Below are 10,129 nucleotides of genomic sequence, written 5' to 3' on the forward strand. Positions count from 1 at the left end.
TCCCAGGGGGAGCGTAGGGGGACAGGCGCTGGTCCGAGGTTCCCCAGGGGAACGTAGGGGGACGGCGCGGTTCGAGTTCCCCAGGGGAGCGTGAGGGGGACGGCGCGGTTCCGAGTTCCCCAGGGGAGCGTAGGGGACGGCGCGGTTCGAGTTCCCCAGGGGAGCGTAGGGGGACGGCGCGGTTCGGAGTTCCCCAGGGGAACGTAGGGGGACGGCGCGGTTCGGGATTCCCCAGGGGAACGTAGGGGGAACGTAGAGGAGACGACGCGGTTCGGATTCCCCAGGGGAACGTAGAGGGACAGCGCGGTTCGGGATTCCCCAGGGGAACGTAGGGGGACGGTTCGGATTCCCAGGACGTAGGGGGACGCGCGGTTCGCGGGGATTCCCCAGGACGTAGGGGGACGCGCGGTTCGAGTTCCCCCAGGGAGCGTAGGGGGACGGCGCGGTCTGAGTTCCCGGGGAGAGCGTAGGGGGACGGCGCGTTCGAGTTTCCCCAGGGAGCGTAGGGGGGGACGGGGTGGTTCAAGTTCCCCAGGGAGCGTAGGGGGACGGGTGGTCTGAGTTCCCCCAGGGGAACGTAGGAGGACGGCGGTTCGAGTTCCCCAGGGGAACGTAGAGGGCGGGTTCGAGTTCCCCAGGAGGACGGCGTAGGGGACCCCCAGGGAACGTAGGACGCAGCGCGGTTCGAGTTCCCCAGGGGACGTAGGGGGACAGCGGCGGTTCGAGTTCCCCAGGGAACGTAGGGGGACGGCGTGGTCTGAGTTCCCCAGGGGAACGTAGGGACGGGACCCCAGCGCGGTTCGAGTTCCCCAGGGGAGCGTGGGGACAGGGAAATCCTCACGGCGTGGTTCAGCGGGCCCGAGTTCCCAGGGGACCAGCAGCTTGTCAGCAACACCTTGTGTCAGTGGAACATCTCTGACCAGTAGCTAGCAGCAACACCTTGTGTCAGTGGAACATCTCTGACCAGTAGCTAGCAGCAACACCTTGTGTCAGTGGAACATCTCTGACCAGCAGCTAGCAGCAACACCTTGTGTCAGTGGAACATCTCTGACCATTAGCTAGCAGCAACACCTTGTGTCAGTGGAACATCTCTGACCAGTAGCTAGCAGCAACACCTTGTGTCAGTGGAACATCTCTGACCAGTAGCTAGCAGCAACACCTTGTGTCAGTGGAACATCTCTGACCAGTAGCTAGCAGCAACACCTTGTGTCAGTGGAACATCTCTGACCAGTAGCTAGCAGTGTCAGTGGAACATCTCTGACCAGCAGCAACACCACCTTGTGTCAGTGGAACATCTCTGACCAGTAGCTAGCAGCAACACCTTGTGTCAGTGGAACATCTCTGACCAGTAGCTAGCAGCAACACCTTGTGTCAGTGGAACATCTCTGACCAGTAGCTAGCAGCAACACCTTGTGTCAGTGGAACATCTCTGACCAGTAGCTAGCAGCAACACCTTGTGTCAGTGGAACATCTCTGACCAGTAGCTAGCAGCAACACCTTGTGTCAGTGGAACATCTCTGACCAGTAGCTAGCAGCAACACCTTGTGTCAGTGGAACATCTCTGACCAGTAGCTAGCAGCAACACCTTGTGTCAGTGGAACATCTCTGACCAGTAGCTAGCAGCAACACCTTGTGTCAGTGGAACATCTCTGACCAGTAGCTAGCAGCAACACCTTGTGTCAGTGGAACATCTCTGACCAGTAGCTAGCAGCAACACCTTGTGTCAGTGGAACATCTCTGACCAGTAGCTAGCAGCAACACCTTGTGTCAGTGGAACATCTCTGACCAGCAGCAACACCTTGTGTCAGTGGAACATCTCTGACCAGTAGCTAGCAGCAACACCTTGTGTCAGTGGAACATCTCTGACCAGTGGAACATCAGTGGAACATCTCTGACCAGTAGCTAGCAGCAACACCTTGTGTCAGTGGAACATCTCTGACCACCTTGTGTCAGCATCTCTGAGCAGCAACACCTTGTGTCAGTGGAACATCTCTGACCAGTAGCTAGCAGCAACACCTTGTGTCAGTGGAACATCTCTGACCAGTAGCTAGCAGCAACACCTTGTGTCAGTGGAACATCTCTGACCAGTAGCTAGCAGCAACACCTTGTGTCAGTGGAACATCTCTGACCAGCAGCTAGCAGCAACACCTTGTGTCAGTGGAACATCTCTGACCAGTAGCAGCAGCAACACCTTGTGTCAGTGGAACATCTCTGACCAGCAGCTAGCAGCAACACCTTGTGTCAGTGGAACATCTCTGACCAGTAGCTAGCAGCAACACCTTGTGTCAGTGGAACATCTCTGACCAGTAGCATCTCTGACCAGCAGCAACACCTTGTGTCAGTGGAACATCTCTGACCAGTAGCTAGCAGCAACACCTTGTGTCAGTGGAACATCTCTGACCAGTAGCTAGCAGCAACACCTTGTGTCAGTGGAACATCTCTGACCAGTAGCTAGCAGCAACACCTTGTGTCAGTGGAACATCTCTGACCAGCAGCAACACCTTGTGTCAGTGGAACATCTCTGACCAGTAGCTAGCAGCAACACCTTGTGTCAGTGGAACATCTCTGACCAGTAGCTAGCAGCAACACCTTGTGTCAGTGGAACATCTCTGACCAGTCTCTGACCAGCTAGCAGCAACACCTTGTGTCAGTGGAACATCTCTGACCAGTAGCTAGCAGCAACACCTTGTGTCAGTGGAACATCTCTGACCAGTAGCTAGCAGCAACACCTTGTGTCAGTGGAACATCTCTGACCAGTAGCTAGCAGCAACACCTTGTGTCAGTGGAACATCTCTGACCAGTAGCTAGCAGCAACACCTTGTGTCAGTGGAACATCTCTGACCAGTAGCTAGCAGCAACACCTTGTGTCAGTGGAACATCTCTGACCAGTAGCAACACCTTGTGTCAGTGGAACATCTCTGACCAGTAGCTAGCAGCAACACCTTGTGTCAGTGGAACATCTCTGACCAGTAGCTAGCAGCAACACCTTGTGTCAGTGGAACATCTCTGACCAGTAGCTAGCAGCACACCTTGTGTCAGTGGAACATCTCTGACCAGTAGCTAGCAGCAACACCTTGTGTCAGTGGAACATCTCTGACCAGTAGCTAGCAGCAACACCTTGTGTCAGTGGAACATCTCTGACCAGTAGCTTGTGTCAGTGGAACATCTCTGAGTAGCTAGCAGCAGCAACACCTTGTGTCAGTGGAACATCTCTGACCAGTAGCTAGCAGCAACACCTTGTGTCAGTGGAACATCTCTGACCAGTAGCTAGCAGCAACACCTTGTGTCAGTGGAACATCTCTGACCAGTAGCTAGCAGCAACACCTTGTGTCAGTGGAACATCTCTGACCAGTAGCTAGCAGCAACACCTTGTGTCAGTGGAACATCTCTGACCAGTAGCTAGCAGCAACACCTTGTGTCAGTGGAACATCTCTGACCAGTAGCTAGCAGCAACACCTTGTGTCAGTGGAACATCTCTGACCAGTAGCTAGCAGCAACACCTTGTGTCAGTGGAACATCTCTGACCAGTAGCTAGCAGCAACACCTTGTGTCAGTGGAACATCTCTGACCAGTAGCTAGCAGCAACACCTTGTGTCAGTGGAACATCTCTGACCAGTAGCTAGCAGCAACACCTTGTGTCAGTGGAACATCTCTGACCAGTAGCTAGCAGCAACACCTTGTGTCAGTGGAACATCTCTGACCAGTAGCTAGCAGCAACACCTTGTGTCAGTGGAACATCTCTGACCAGTAGCTAGCAGCAACACCTTGTGTCAGTGGAACATCTCTGACCAGTAGCTAGCAGCAACACCATTCTGTAGCTAGCAGCAACACCTTGTGTCAGTGGAACATCTCTGACCAGTAGCTAGCCAGCAACACAACACCTTGTGTCAGTGGAACATCTCTGACCAGTAGCTAGCAGCAACACCTTGTGTCAGTGGAACATCTCTGACCAGTAGCTAGCAGCAACACCTTGTGTCAGTGGAACATCTCTGACCAGTAGCTAGCAGCAACACCTTGTGTCAGTGGAACATCTCTGACCAGCAGCTAGCAGCAACACCTTGTGTCAGTGGAACATCTCTGACCAGCAGCAACACCTTGTGTCAGTGGAACATCTCTGACCAGTAGCTACAGTGGAACATCTTTAAGTAGCTAGCAGCAACACCTTGTGTCAGTCATCTCTGACCAGTAGCCAGCAGCAACACCTTTCATCTCTGACCAGTAGCTAGCAGTCTCAGTGGAACATCTCTGACCTGCTACATGCAGCACCATTCAGTGGAACATTCTGACCAGGGTCCACCTTGTGTCAGTGGAACATCTCTGACCAGTTTTCAGCAACACCTTGTGTCTGTGGAACATCTCTGACCTGCTACTGTCTGTCTGTCAGCAACACCTGTGTCAGTGGAACTGTCTGTCTCTGACCAGTAGCTGCTGTCTGTCTGTCAGTCTGTCTGACCAGTCTAGCAGCAACACCTTGTGTCAGTCATCTCTCTGTCTGTTGTGTCTGTCTGAACATCTGCCTGACCAGCTAGCAGCAACACCTTGTGTCAGTGGAACATCTCTGACTCATTGTAGGGTGAGCGCAACACCTGTGTCAGTGGAACATCTCTGACCACAGGTACAACACCTTGTGTCAGTGGACACTGGAGACACCAGCTAGCAGCAACACCTTGGTCAGTGGAACATCTCACAGTAGTACCATCACCTGGTCTGCCTTAGTAAACACCAGCATCCTGGGAACCCCACAGGTACCATCACACTGCCTTAGTAAACACCAGCCCTGGGAACCCCACAGGTACCATCACACTGCCTTAGTAAACACCAGTCTGGGAACCCCACAGGTAACTGCATCACACCTGCCTCTAGTAGAACACCAGCCTTAAATAACAGCCCTGCCCCACAGGTACCATCACACTGCCTTAGTAAACACCAGCCCTGGGAACCCCACAGGTACCATCACACTGCCTTAGTAAACACCAGCCCTGGGAACCCCACAGGTACCATCACACTGCCTTAGTAAACACCAGCCCTGGGAACCCCACAGGTACCATCACACTGCCTTAGTAAACACCAGCCCTGGGAACCCCACAGGTACCATCACACTGCCTTAGTAAACACCAGCCCTGGGAACCCCACAGGTACCATCACACTGCCTTAGTAAACACCAGCCCTGGGAACCCCACAGGTACCATCACACTGCCTTAGTAAACACCAGCCCTGGGAACCCCACAGGTACCCATCACACTGCCTTAGTAAACACCAGCCCTGGGAACCCCACAGGTACCATCACACTGCCTTAGTTAACACCAGCCCTGGGAACCCCACAGGTACCATCACACTGCCTTAGTAAACACCAGCCCTGGGAACCCCACAGGTACCATCACACTGCCTTAGTAAACACCAGCCCTGGGAACCCCACAGGTACCATCACAATGCCTTAGTTAACACCAGCCCTGGGAACCCCACAGGTACCATCACACTGCCTTAGTAAACACCAGCCCTGGGAACCCCACAGGTACCATCACACTGCCTTAGTAAACACCAGCCCTGGGAACCCCACAGGTACCATCACACTGCCTTAGTAAACACCAGCCCTGGGAACCCCACAGGTACCATCACACTGCCTTAGTAAACACCAGTACTGGGAACCATCACACTGCCTTAGTAAACACCAGCCCTGGGAACACCAGCCCCCACAGGTACCATCACACTGCCTTAGTAAACACCAGCCCTGGGAACCCCACAGGTACCATCACACTGCCTTAGTAAACACCAGCCCTGGGAACCCCACAGGTACCATCACACTGCCTTAGTTAACACCAGCCCTACCTGGGAACCCCACAGGTACCATCACACTGCCTTAATAAACACCAGCCCTGGGAACCCCACAGGTACCATCACACTGCCTTAGTAAACACCAGCCCTGGGAACCCCACAGGTACCATCACACTGCCTTAGTTAACACCAGCCCTGGGAACCCCACAGGTACCATCACACTGCCTTCGTAAACACCAGCCCTGGGAACCCCACAGGTACCATCACACTGCCTTAATAAACACCAGCCCTGGGAACCCCACAGGTACCATCACACTGCCTTAGTAAACACCAGCCCTGGGAACCCCACAGGTACCATCACACTGCCTTAGTAAACACCAGCCCTGGGAACCCCACAGGTACATCACACTGCCTTAGTAAACACCAGCCCTGGGAACCCCACAGGTACCATCACACTGCCTTAGTAAACACCAGCCCTGGGAACCCCACAGGTACCATCACACTGCCTTAGTAAACACCAGCCCTGGGAACCCCACAGGTACCATCACACTGCCTTAGTAAACACCAGCCCTGGGAACCCCACAGGTACCATCACACTGCCTTAGTAAACACCAGCCCTGGGAACCCCACAGGTACCATCACACTGCCTTAGTAAACACCAGCCCTGGGAACCCCACAGGTACTATCACACTGCCTTAGTAAACACCAGCCCTGGGAACCCCACAGGTACCATCACACTGCCTTAGTAAACACCATCCCTGCACCTGGGAACCCCACAGGTACCATCACGCTGCCTTAGTAAACACCAGCCCTGGAAACCCCACAGGTACCATCACACTGCCTTAGTAAACACCAGTACTGGGAACCCCACAGGTCCATCACACTGCCTTAGTAAACACCAGCCCTGGGAACCATCACACTGCCTTAGTAAACACCAGTACTGGGAACCATCACACTGCCTTAGTTAACACCAGCCCTGGGAACCCCACAGGTACCATCACACTGCCTTAGTAAACACCAGCCCTGGGAACCCCACAGGTACCATCACACTGCCTTAGTAAACACCAGCCCTGGGAACCCCACAGGTACCATCACACTGCCTTAGTAAACACCAGCCCTGGGAACCCCACAGGTACCATCACACTGCCTTAGTAAACACCAGCCCTGGGAACCCCACAGGTACCATCACACTGCCTTAGTAAACACCAGCCCTGGGAACCCCACAGGTACCATCACACTGCCTTAGTAAACACCAGCCCTGGGAACCCCACAGGTACCATCACACTGCCTTAGTAAACACCAGCCCTGGGAACCCCACAGGTACCATCACACTGCCTTAGTAAACACCAGCCCTGGGAACCCCACAGGTACCATCACACTGCCTTAGTAAACACCAGCCCTGGGAACCCCACAGGTACCATCACACTGCCTTAGTAAAGACCAGCCCTGGGAACCCCACAGGTACCATCACGCTGCCTTAGTTAACACCAGCCCTGGGAACCATCACACTGCCTTAGTAAACACCAGCCCTGGGAACCCCACAGGTACCATCACGCTGCCTTAATAAACACCAGTACTGCACCTGGGAACCCCACAGGTACCATCACACTGCCTTAGTTAACACCAGCCCTGGGAACCATCACACTGCCTTAGTAAACACCAGCCCTGGGAACCCCACAGGTACCATCACGCTGCCTTAGTAAACACCAGCCCTGGGAACCCCACAGGTACCATCACACTGCCTTAATAAACACCAGTACTGCACCTGGGAACCCCACAGGTACCATCACACTGCCTTAGTTAACACCAGCCCTTGGAACCATCACACTGCCTTAGTAAACACCAGCCCTGGGAACCCCACAGGTACCATCACGCTGCCTTAATAAACACCAGTACTGCACCTGGGAACCCCACAGGTACCATCACACTGCCTTAGTTAACACCAGCCCTGGGAACCATCACACTGCCTTAGTAAACACCAGCCCTGGGAACCCCACAGGTACCATCACGCTGCCTTAATAAACACCAGTACTGCACCTGGGAACCCCACAGGTACCATCACACTGCCTTAGTAAACACCAGCCCTGGGAACCCCACAGGTACCATCACACTGCCTTAGTTAACACCAGCCCTGGGAACCCCACAGGTACCATCACACTGCCTTAGTAAACACCAGTACTAGGAACCATCACACTGCCTTAGTAAACACCAGCCCTGGGAACCCCACAGGTACCATCACACTGCCTTAGTAAACACCAGTACTGCACCTGGGAACCCCACAGGTACCATCACACTGCCTTAGTAAACACCAGCCCTGGGAACCCCACAGGTACCATCACACTGCCTTAGTAAACACCAGTATTGGGAACCCCACAGGTACCATCACACTGCCTTAGTAAACACCAGCACTGGGAACCCCACAGGTACCATCACACTGCCTTAGTAAACACCAGCCCTGGGAACCCCACGGGTACCATCACACTGCCTTAGTAAACACCAGCCCTGGGAACCCTACAGGTACCATCACACTGCCTTAGTAAACACCAGCCCTGGGAACCCCACAGGTACCATCACACTGCCTTAGTAAACACAAGCCCTGGGAACCCCACAGGTACCATCACACTGCCTTAGTAAAAACCAGCCCTGCACCTGGGAACCCCACAGGTACCATCACACTGCCTTAATAACACCAGCCCTGGGAACCCGACAGATACCATCACACTGCCTTAGTAAACACCAGCCCTGGGAACCCCACAGGTACCATCACACTGCCTTCGTAAACACCAGCCCTGCACCTGGGAACCCCACAGGTACCATCACACTGCCTTAATAACACCAGCCCTGGGAACCCGACAGATACCATCACACTGCCTTAGTAAACACCAGCCCTGGGAACCCCACAGGTACCATCACACTGCCTTAGTAAACACCAGCCCTGGGAACCCCACAGGTACCATCACACTGCCTTAATAAACACCAGCCCTGGGAACCCCACAGGTACATCACACTGCCTTAGTAAACACCAGCCCTGGGAACCCCACAGGTACCATCACACTGCCTTAGTAAACACCAGCCCTGGGAACCCCACAGGTACTATCACACTGCCTTAGTAAACACCAGCCCTGGGAACCCCACAGGTACCATCACACTGCCTTAGTAAACACCAGCCCTGGGAACCCCACAGGTACCATCACACTGCCTTAGTAAACACCAGCCCTGGGAACCCCACAGGTACCATCACACTGCCTTAGTAAACATCAGTACTGCACCTGGGAACCCCACAGGTACCATCACACTGCCTTAGTAAACACCAGCCCTGGGAACCCCACAGGTACCATCACACTGCCTTAGGAAACACCAGTACTGGGAACCATCACACTGCCTTAGTTAACACCAGCCCTGGGAACCCCACAGGTACCATGACACTGCCTTAGTAAACACCAGTACTGGGAACCATCACACTGCCTTAGTTAACACCAGCCCTGGGAACCCCACAGGTACCATCACACTGCCTTAGTTAACACCAGCCCTGGGAACCCCACAGGTACCATCACACTGCCTTAGTAAACACCAGCCCTGGGAACCCCACAGGTACCATCACACTGCCTTAGTAAACACCAGTACTGGGAACCCCACAGGTACCATCACACTACCTTAGTAAACACCAGCCCTGGGAACCCAACAGGTACCATCACACTGCCTTAGTAAACACCAGCCCTGGGAACCCCACAGGTACCATCACACTGCCTTAGTTAACACCAGCCCTGGGAACCCCACAGGTACCATCACACTGCCTTAGTAAACACCAGCCCTGGGAACCATCACACTGCCTTAATAACACCAGCCCTGGGAACCCCACAGGTACCATCACACTGCCTTAGTTAACACCAGTACTGGGAACCCCACAGGTACCATCACACTGCCTTAGTTAACACCAGCCCTGGGAACCCCACAGGTACCATCACACTGCCTTAGTTAACACCAGCCCTGCACCTGGGAACCCCACAGGCACCATCACACTGCCTTAGTAAACACCAGCCCTGGGAACCATCACACTGCCTTAGTAAACACCAGCCCTGGGAACCATCACACTGCCTTAGTAAACACCAGCCCTGGGAACCATCACACTGCCTTAGTAAACACCAGCCCTGGGAACCATCACACTGCCTTAGTAAACACCAGCCCTGGGAACCATCACACTGCCTTAGTAAACACCAGCCCTGGGAACCATCACACTGCCTTAGTAAACACCAGCCCTGGGAACCATCACACTGCCTTAGTAAACACCAGCCCTGGGAACCATCACACTGCCTTAGTAAACACCAGCCCTGGGAACCATCACACTGCCTTAGTAAAC

The sequence above is a fragment of the Oncorhynchus masou genome, chromosome 31 (assembly GCF_036934945.1).
Source record: "Oncorhynchus masou masou isolate Uvic2021 chromosome 31, UVic_Omas_1.1, whole genome shotgun sequence".
In the NCBI taxonomy this organism is placed as follows: domain Eukaryota; kingdom Metazoa; phylum Chordata; class Actinopteri; order Salmoniformes; family Salmonidae; genus Oncorhynchus; species Oncorhynchus masou.